At 40.2% G+C, this 9,840-nt stretch overlaps 1 long non-coding RNA gene across 1 annotated transcript; it reads left to right on the forward strand.

The window, feature by feature from the left end:
* Positions 1–445: 445 nt before the first annotated feature.
* On the forward strand, positions 446–4,824 carry LOC141925783 (uncharacterized). Its single transcript, XR_012623933.1, has 2 exons — positions 446–1,167; positions 4,629–4,824. It is a non-coding gene; the product is annotated as an uncharacterized LOC141925783 (long non-coding RNA).
* The last annotated feature ends 5,016 nt before the right edge of the window (positions 4,825–9,840 follow it).

The raw sequence follows: 9,840 nt of genomic DNA on the forward strand, positions 1-9,840 counted from the left end.
CAAGATGTCAAAGATGTGTAAATCAGACTCATGTGATCACTAATTGCGTTCCTTATTGGCTGAGTATCTAACAGAAGACATTTCTGAATTTAAGATGTGGAAAAATTCCCAAATGATATTAAATCCTCTGGAAGCTGTGCTTTGAATATATGAATGGCTATTACATATTCCCTTGAAAGATCAGGTCTTCAGTGTTCCTAACTTGGTGTCCAAAATAAAAACTTGTAACATAAATCTCTCCATTTGCTTTTATATCCACAAAAAAAAGCATCACTATCAATAATAACAACAACAACAACGTTTTACAAACTGTACTGATGGCTGCTTTAAAGAAAGAAAGTTAGATGGGGAAATAATTCAAACCCTGCTCTGAAGGAGAACTGATGTGCAGTAAATAAGGCAGGGATATAATGAAAGTGGCCAGAAAAGTACTTTACTACTTGTGAGAAACTGTGGACTAAGGTATTGTTTATTAAGATTTATGTTAAGCTCAATGTAAAATTAGACGACAGAAACCACTCATGCAAACAACCACTGGACGCCGCCTGTGTGAGATAAGATAACTGTAATCGCTCACACAAACTGAACCAGATACTGTTCATGCAAGATAACCACCAGATTTCCAGGAAGCGACAAGAAACAGGACAAGACAGCCCATATAAGGATATATGAGTGAAAGATCAACTATGAGACAAAGAGGGAAGACTTCTTACTTCAGCCTCAACAAATACCAGGAGGCAGGAAACGACCCCCCCTAACAACAACTGAAGCATGCGCGGAGTACCTCCACTACCTCATGAGCACGGAAGTAAAGATGTATAAAAAGGGGACTGTTTGAACTACTCAGCACGGCAGTTGGCGGAGCGCAGACTCCCCTGCCGTCCAGCGCTGTCTTTGCTCATATTCTACTTGCTATAATTAATAAAGATTGAATTATAGTCCATTGTGGTCTCAATTTATAACAATTCCTGGTGCCGTGACTCGGATAAGGAACGGTGGGCTTCTGTCCTCCGGGGAGGCGCCCCGCGGCAATCCGCGGCCCCGCGACTGACAGCCTACCTCAACCTTACCGACGAACCTAAATTCTAGAATAGTGAGCAAAGGAGAAAACCGGTAAAATCCCATAAAAATTCTGTGCACGGGAGTCCGGACGAAGACGCAGGACGCGTAAGTATATTGCGAATTTGCTCGCAGGTTTGCCGTTCGGGCGGGACTGGGTTTCCTGGAATATAACGAATGAGAGGTTCGATATACTGAACCAAGCGAGTGTGGACTCTTAAGTACTGCGTTTCCCATCTCCCGCGAGGGATTGGGCCAGGAACAAGGGGAGTGAGTGAGTGTATGTTTGTGGATATTCGAGAAGATGGGGGCGAAGGGCAGCAAGCCTTCGACTCCCATGGGAAGGGTACACACTGTACCTAAGAATACCCCTTTGGCATATGTCTTAGACAATTGGAGGTATTTCCCTGGAACCCTAGGGAAAGATAAGCAGAAAATGATAGAATACTGTACTAAGATATGGGGAGGGAAGAAGATTTCTAAAAATACCTTTTGGCCAGTCTATGGGTCAGAAGAAGATTGGGTAAGACAGCAATTAAACCTCTGGGTCAATAATAAAAAAAAAAAAAAAAAAACCCACCCCTTAACCCGGAGGAGAGTCAGTATGCGGAAGTATGGATAAAAAGACCGGGAGCTAAACTTTACCCACTGAATGAAGTAAAAAACTAAACAAAAGAAAAAGCAGGAAGAGTTAGACGAAACCCTTCTAACCCCCCCTCCTTACATTCCTCCTCCTGCTCCCGTAGCCCCTCCCGAGGTCCCCAGAGCTCCCACTCCCCCACCGGAGTCGGAACAAGGGTCTTCCCCTCCTCCTAGACGCATGACTAGAAGTCAAAAAGGGGCAGCTCAGATGTATCCTCTAAGGGAAATGCCCATGGGGGGACCTCAGCCTATGATTGGATATATTTCTGTACCCCTAAACTCGGCTGACCTACGAGATTTTAAAAGAACCGAGATGGGAAACTTGATTGAGGACCCACTTGGAGTGGCAGAAAGATTAGATCAATTTTTGGGACCAAACCTTTATACTTGGGATGAGATGCAATCTATCCTTGGTCAATTATTTACTACCGAGGAAAGAGATATGATTAGACAAGCAGGAATGAGACTGTGGGATGTTCAGCATGCCCAGGGACCCCAAGCAGATATCAAATGGCCACTCCAAAGACCTAACTGGGATAATCAGGATCCGGTGCATAGAACTCATATGCAAGATCTGAGAACTATAGTAATTCAGGGGATTAGAGAAGCAGTACCCCGTGGCCAGAATATCAATAAAGCATTTAATGAAATGCAAAAGAAAGATGAGAGCCCTACTGAGTGGCTGGAATGACTGAGGAAAGTCCTTCAACTGTACTCTGGGGTAAATCCAGACGACCCTTTAGGGCAAGCGCTCCTAAAAACTCAGTTTGTAGCAAAATCATGGGAAGATATCAGAAAAAAGATTGAAAAGTTAGAAGACTGGCAAAATAGAGGGTTGGATGAATTATTGAGGGAAGCTCAGAAAGTCTACGTAAGGCGGGAAGAAGAGAGCAGCAAGCGACAAGTAAAAATGATGATAGCAGCTGTCAGAGAGGATCGCAACGGGCGGACTGGTGAACACAGATCTGCTGGAATAAAACAAGGGAACGCAGTAGTAAAGAAGGAACAGAGATGTTGTTTTTACTGTGGAAAGAAGGGACACATAAAGAAGAATTGCAGAGAAAGGATCAGAGATGAGGAAATATTGAAAGCAGAATAGGAGAGTCAGGGGCTCTATATTTTAGGGGACCGGAGTCATCATGAGCCCTTGATAAAGTTAAAAATAGGTCCCCATAAACAAGAGTTCACCTTTTTAGTAGACACAGGGGCTGAGAAATCGACTATTAGGCAAATACCTGAGGGATGTAAAGCTTCCCCTGAAAAAGTACAAGTAATAGGGGCAAAAGGAGAACCCTTTAAAGTAAGCAAAATCAAAAATGTGATATTCGAAACTGAAAATAAATTTGGAATGGGTGAACTCTTGCTCGTCCCTGAAGCAGAATTTAATCTGTTGGGACGGGATTTAATTGTTGAACTACAATGTGGAGAAGTATTATTTATAGATAGGTCATCACGAATAGTGGAAGGTAAACGATTGTCCGGATATGCTATCGTTAAGTTGGAAAAAGGAGAATTTAAGACAATAGAATCAGGCCCCCTGAGTGCCAGCTGGTCAGCTCAAGCCTGTGAGCTATATGCATTGTGGAAAGCATTAGTGTCACTGAAGGGAAAGGATGGAACTATATATACAGACTCACGCTATACGTTTGGAGTGGTACATACCTTTGGAAAAATATGGGAGGAAAGAGGATTTATTAACTCACAAGGAAAAGAATTGATACACCCGGAATTAATTCGGCGAGTTCTGGGGGCATTGAAAGTGCCGAATAAAATAGCAGTTGTACATATAAAGGGACACCAGCGAGGTACAAATTATCAAGTCAGGGGAAATAACGCAGCTGATATAGAAGCAAAACGAGTGGCAGGCAATTATAATACGATTTTGACTATACAACCAGTACCTGTTAGTAAAAATTTGAGTTTTGAGTCTGCAGAAAAGGAAAAACTAGAACAAATGGGAGCTAAGGAACGGGATAGTAAGTACGTATTACCAGATGGGAGAGAAGTCTTGCCGAAGGGCATAGCACTCGAAATATTTTCAAAAATACACAGTAAAACCCACTGGGGAACCCAGGCGTTAGTTGATCATTTCAATCAACAGTTTGCCTGTATAGGCGTATATAATATAGCAAAGACAGTCACAGCAGCCTGCGAGACCTGTCAAAAGGTTAATCGAAACAACACGAGACAAAAACCTCTTGGAGGACGTTCCCCAGCATACAGACCTTTCTCACACATACAAGTGGATTTTACTGAACTACCCAGAGTAGGGCGTTACAAATATTTATTAGTAATGGTGGATCATTTAACACATTATGTTGAGGCTTTTCCTACCTCCAAGGCAACTGCTAACCAGGTTACTAAGGTATTACTTGAACACATTATACCTAGATATGGAGTACCTGATGTAATCGACTCAGACAGAGGAACACATTTTGTGTCAAAAATTGTTAGAGATCTAGCAGAAAACCTGGGAATTAAGTGGGAATACCATACGCCATGGCATCCACAAAGTTCGGGAAAAGTTGAAAGGATGAATGGAGAAATCAAAACTATTTTGACTAAATTAATGATAGAAACCAAACTATCATGGATCAAGTGCCTACCCATGGCACTATTAATACTCAGAACCAGACCCCGAGCAGATATAGGAATATCAGCGTTTGAGATGGTATATGGAATGTCCTATAGAATTGAAAGTCCACAAACAAATGTTTTAATTCGAGATCGTGTAATTAATGAATATGTTTCACAATTAGCAGAGCATCGTAACAAACTTTGGGAACATGGGCTGATTGTGCAACGACCTCCATTGGACTTAAAAATTCACACTTTCAAACGGGGGGACTGGATATTAGTTAAAACATGGAAAGAAGAAACCCTAAAACCCAATTGGGAGGGACCTTATCTTGTTTTGCTTACAACAGAAACAACTGTCCGGACTGCTGAGCGTGGATGGACTCATGCCAGTCGCGTTAAAGGCCCAGTGACAAGACCCCACTGGAAAGTAATCAGTACTCCAGGTGACACCAAGATAACCCTGAAAAGATAAAGTAATGATAAAAACTTTGCTTGATCATTTTGTCGCATTACCTTTTGGTATAAAGTGTGTATTGTTGTTTATATTCACAATAATTATTTCTCTCTTCGTATATTATATATGGAAGCATACAAATTGTTAAACTCATGCAACCACACAATATTGAATATAGAAAATATGTTGATATAAACACTTTATATATACGAATTAAGTATAATAATTTGAACCGCAATTGTTATCCGTTTGCTTGTTCCAAGTGTATGGTATGCCAGGATAAATGGTGGACTCACTGTGAATGTGGATACCCTTCAATAGGGGTTTGCACACAGTGTTGGAAAATCCAAAGAACTCTCACTGAGTGAAAATCAAAGCAATTAGAGTCTAAACAAGAAATTATTTAAGAATCCCATGAGTGGTGGGAAATTTTTACCAAAGGAATAAACCCTCAATATTATTGTTACTATTCCAACGAACCAATCCCCTTTGTAACTGAAATCTTGGCTATAAAGTGTAAGAAGGGAAGTACCAACTGTGCCTTGCCTCATCCCATTAGTTAAAGCTGTAAAGTGGGAAGCCTATATAAACAGGCAGAAAGCCCAAAACAGCTGTTCTCCTGAAGAATTCCCTTGCTGCCGAGAAGATGGTACACCCCGTGGCTCGAAGCAACCGAGTCGATGGGCGAGGCAGAGGAGGAACAAACTGTGGAGAAAAGAATCAGAACAATGGGACACAAAAGCAACAATGGCCAAACTTCCCCAGGGATGATAAAAATATACTTAAATTGGCAAAATTGACAGACACCTTTTTTTTCTGGTGTACCGCTAGTTTTGTTATTGATAATAACGCAAGCAAATGGAAACCCCCATGAACCAATGCTCTGGAAACTATATAACTTACAGGAATCTAGACTAATACAAAATCAGACCTCTCCGGGAAATTGGAATTTTACTGTCCAATTAGTCTCAATGATTCCGGTCGATATCCAGAGAGGCTGGGAGGCGACGGAAGCCAACTCCAAAGCCTTCTATGTGTGTCCAGCTTCCAATCCTGGAAAGAGTTATTGCAACTATCCAGGCCATTTTTATTGCGGTTATTGGGGTTGCGAGACAATAGCCTCAGACTGGCCAACAAAAGGAGACAAATATATAAGTATCACTTGGGGACCTCCAGGTTGCATTCCACCACAACATGGATCTGACGGCTCCGGGGTCTGGGGATCTGTAAGGGGGGTGAAATCATCTCCATCAGAATGCGACAGAATAGAAATTGAAGTTAAACAACCAGAAGATGACACATGGTTAATTGGCCGTACCTGGGGAATTAGATATTGGGAACCTGGAGCAGATAGAGGAAGCTTTTTCAAAATAATAAAAGAAAGGATACCCCACGATCCTTTACCAGTAGGACCAAATCCGGTCCTGAATCCACCCACTTTCTCTAAAAAAAAGGTTGTCCCCGTGAACATCGCAACCCCTTCCCCAGACTCCTTCTTGAAAACAGCTAATGGTACCATGACTGAATTCTCCTTATCCAGGGATTTAAAGTTGTTAGAATCCAAAGACCCTTTATGGAATCTAATGCAAGCCTCTTATCGTACCCTTAATGAAAGCAAACCAAATTTAACTGAAGAATGCTGGTTATGTTATAATATTAGACCACCATATTTTGAGGCAATTGGAAAACCAGGAAGGATTCGATGGTCTAACGGTTCAAACCCACGAGAATGTCCATGGGATGGCCGGAGGAATCATACGCAAGGAATTACTATTCAATTAGTAACGGGTCAAGGAAAGTGTATAGGTACAGTGCCCGAAAAGTATCAGCCTTTATGCAACCGAACAGTCACTAATACCAATATAGAGAAACACAAAAATCAAAAGGACAAATGGGCTATCCCGACACCAGGAGCTAAATGGGTTTGTTCAGACATCGGAATAACGCCTTGTCTATCTCTAAATGTGTTTGATCAATCTCAGTTTTGCGTGCAGGTAATTATTGTTCCTCGTCTAATCTATCACACCTCGGAAGAAATATTGCATCACTTTGAGGGAGACCGGAATAGACAAAAACGAGAACCAATTACAGCGGTAACCCTAGCTACACTACTGATAGCGGGTGGAGTTGGAGCAGGCACAGGTATAGCCTCTCTAGTACAAGGTCAGGAATTACAAGGTTTGCAAATGGCTGTAGATGAGGATTTAGCGAAAATAGAACAATCTATCCAAAATTTAGCCACTTCAGTAAAGTCTTTATCAGAAGTAGTACTACAAAATAGAAGAGGATTAGACCTATTATTTTTGAAGGAAGGAGGGTTATGTGTAGCTCTCAGTGAAGAATGTTGTTCTTTTGCTGACCATACGGGAGTCGTCCAAGACACCATGTCCGAACTTCGGAAAAGGTTAGACCAACGTAGAAAGGATCGTGAAGCGGGCAGGTCATGGTATGAAAACTGGTTTAATGTTTCACTTTGGCTAACCACTTTGTTGTCGGCTTTAGCAGGACCGCTTATTATGTTGATCCTGGGACTTATATTTGGGCCTTGTATATTACGCTATATTTTTCATTTTATTAAAGAACGGTTTGACACAGCTAAATTGCTTATTTTAACCTCGAGAGTAGAATATGAAAGTGTATCTAATAATGAAGATGAAAATTATTGTGAATGTATTATACCATGCGAAAATCATTATTGTGAGTGCTATAATAAATGTCGAAATTGTGAAAAAGAAATTGTTTACAAGAATGAAGATGAAAGTAGCACCTAATAAACAATAGGATAAAAAGAAAAAGGGGGGATTGTGAGAAACTGTGGACTAAGGTATTGTTTATTAAGATTTATGTTAAGCTCAATGTAAAATTAGACGACAGAAACCACTCATGCAAACAACCACTGGACGCCGCCTGTGTGAGATAAGATAACTGTAATCGCTCACACAAACTGAACCAGATACTGTTCATGCAAGATAACCACCAGATTTCCAGGAAGCGACAAGAAACAGGACAAGACAGCCCATATAAGGATATATGAGTGAAAGATCAACTATGAGACAAAGAGGGAAGACTTCTTACTTCAGCCTCAACAAATACCAGGAGGCAGGAAACGACCCCCCCTAACAACAACTGAAGCATGCGCGGAGTACCTCCACTACCTCATGAGCACGGAAGTAAAGATGTATAAAAAGGGGACTGTTTGAACTACTCAGCACGGCAGTTGGCGGAGCGCAGACTCCCCTGCCGTCCAGCGCTGTCTTTGCTCATATTCTACTTGCTATAATTAATAAAGATTGAATTATAGTCCATTGTGGTCTCAATTTATAACACTACTCAATGAGTAAGCAACTTCTGTCCATGTACTGGCAGGTACCCAATGTAAACAGTGGAACTCAGTGATATATTTATTGGCTGTATCATAGTACACATGCACAAACACACAAATCAGTTTTGTGTAATACCTCTAAGTCTAACATTGCCTAATTTAGTTGCGCTGGATTTTGTAATCTTGGTAATGCTGTTGTAATCTGTATTTTGTGCATGTATTTTTGCATGTCCAAAGAAAAAGAGGAAATGGAGAAAAGAAAAAAGTAAAATAAAAAAAAAAGGAAAAATAAATGTAAAAAGAAAGAGAAAATACTTTTTCAGTGAATACCACCAGGTAACACAATATGTTTTCTATACTAATAGGTTTAAAGTGTCCGGAGACAGTGAGTTGTTTTTCCTCTACATTACTGAGACAAAAGTCATGTTGAAAATAATGTTTCAGAACATTAATAATCCTATTTATTTCACTGGTAGAGTTAGGGGTTCAGTGGATATGATGTTCTTGTATGGGCGAGGAAGAAAAGGGGTATTCAAAAAGGCACTCCTGGTTTCCTCAGTCAGGTAGAGGACAATTTCTTGTCATCTGTTCTTTAATTTAACCTTTGTGGATCACGAGACAAGTTTATCTTTAGACCACCTGTTTGCAAATCAGAAGGGAATTTCCATACTGTTTCCTTTCAGAGATTTGTAACACTAAATTGCTTTCAGAAAAATAAACTTCAAATGTTCCTTTGGATGGAAGTTGTGTTAATGGTGGTGCCTTGTTCTACAAGAGTTGTTGCAACAGCTTGATAAATACCTAATGTCAAAGCCATGGTATAAGGCAAAGTAATTGGTCACGTGTTTTTTTTCAAGCTTCCAACCTTTGTTTTACAAAAAGAGGTAAATACAGGTTCAATTTATTTTAAAAAAATACAAATCCCTCACACCTTCCAATTTCCTTTGAGTTGCTGAGGGAGATAGGAAGGTAAGCTGTCAGGATATGCAAAAATTGATACCATGTTAAGCCATGGTGATACACTGGAAACACCCCCCCTGCCATTAGTAACAGCATGCTTTATTCTGAACAAAGAAGATGGCATGATCTGCCAGGAATACTTTATGGAATTGACTTACATTTGTTTTGGCCAAATTATGGCTGACTGAAAACCAAAAAAATTCAAAGCACTCAACAAATGTGCTATATTTCTTGTTCAGAAATAACTAGGAAATAAAGTAGGAGCCAATTCTTTACTGACAGGCACCAACAATGTAGTGAAAAATTTTTCTGTAGTAGTAGTATTTTAATGAAGAAAGCACTGAACTTTCAAAATCTGTAAATATAATTGACAGTCACAATTGGTCTAGACTTTGAATGCTTTTAGGATCTCCACAAAGCTCTTTAGAAAGTAAAATTGAAGTTGCAGATTCATTGCAGGTACATTTTCCTTTTTCTATACATGAACACCCGTTGGGACAGTTGATAAGTAGATGCTGAATCTCACAAATGCTTTTGATACTATCAGAATATGTGATTAAAATAATAATTTAATAACCTATATTTTATATTAATTAAAGCTAACATTGATGTTAGCCTTCCCAAATATTGGAGAGCTTCAAATCAAGATACAGGTCTGAGGATTCACAGAAGAGTTGAGTCCTGAATATTTCTCAGGCTGGTCCAAAGGGTGGAGTCAAACTGGAAAGAACTTTGTAAAAGTTAGTAAAGTTCATTGAGACCAGCAGTAACATCAACAGCCAATAATGCCTGAGTAAGTACAGTGTTCTCACCTCGTTTTCTG

This window comes from Strix aluco, chromosome 1 (assembly GCF_031877795.1).
Source record: "Strix aluco isolate bStrAlu1 chromosome 1, bStrAlu1.hap1, whole genome shotgun sequence".
NCBI lineage: Eukaryota > Metazoa > Chordata > Aves > Strigiformes > Strigidae > Strix > Strix aluco.